The 591-nt window shown below is 29.4% G+C and overlaps 1 long non-coding RNA gene across 1 annotated transcript; it reads right to left on the minus strand.

Moving 5' to 3' along the window:
- Positions 1-242: 242 nt before the first annotated feature.
- LOC131175518 (uncharacterized) lies at positions 243-591 on the minus strand. Its single transcript, XR_009145707.1, has 2 exons — positions 544-591; positions 243-423 (listed from the first exon to the last, which is right to left on the minus strand). It is a non-coding gene; the product is annotated as an uncharacterized LOC131175518 (long non-coding RNA).

Below are 591 nucleotides of genomic sequence, written 5' to 3' on the forward strand. Positions count from 1 at the left end.
TATTTTTTTTTTTATATAAATAAGGAATTAAGAATCACTTAATTGAGCAATAGAAACATAATTTTATATTATTATTAGTCATTAATTTTTATTATAAAAATATATATTAATTAGTTTTTTGTAATTTAATTTCATTAATGAAATAATTTATACATTCAAATGCCATATATTGCGGATGAGCTTTTTTCAAGATGGATGAGGATGGAGGGTCTAATAATGGTGTATACTCAAATGGGAGAAACTTAAACATGAAGATGTGGCTGAAGCTGCAATTTATCTAGCCATCAGTGATGAATCCAAGTACATGAATGGGCATAATTTAGCTTTAGATGGAGGTTTTACCACCACTAATCCTGCTTTTGACTTGTTATCACACTCTATATAAGATCCTAAATGATATAATTAAGCAGGATTAATGTTTATCTGCATTAAAAAATCATGACTTGTTATCTCTTTTGTAGAAAGACTACAAAAAGAAAAGCAGGCAAATTATAGTAGAAGTTATTTGGAACCCAAAAGAAAGAAACGTCGAGAACTACGCACCTGAGTCAGGATCTTTAAGACGAACAGTCACTTCCTCTCTTGGATCAC

This window comes from Hevea brasiliensis, chromosome 17 (assembly GCF_030052815.1).
Source record: "Hevea brasiliensis isolate MT/VB/25A 57/8 chromosome 17, ASM3005281v1, whole genome shotgun sequence".
In the NCBI taxonomy this organism is placed as follows: domain Eukaryota; kingdom Viridiplantae; phylum Streptophyta; class Magnoliopsida; order Malpighiales; family Euphorbiaceae; genus Hevea; species Hevea brasiliensis.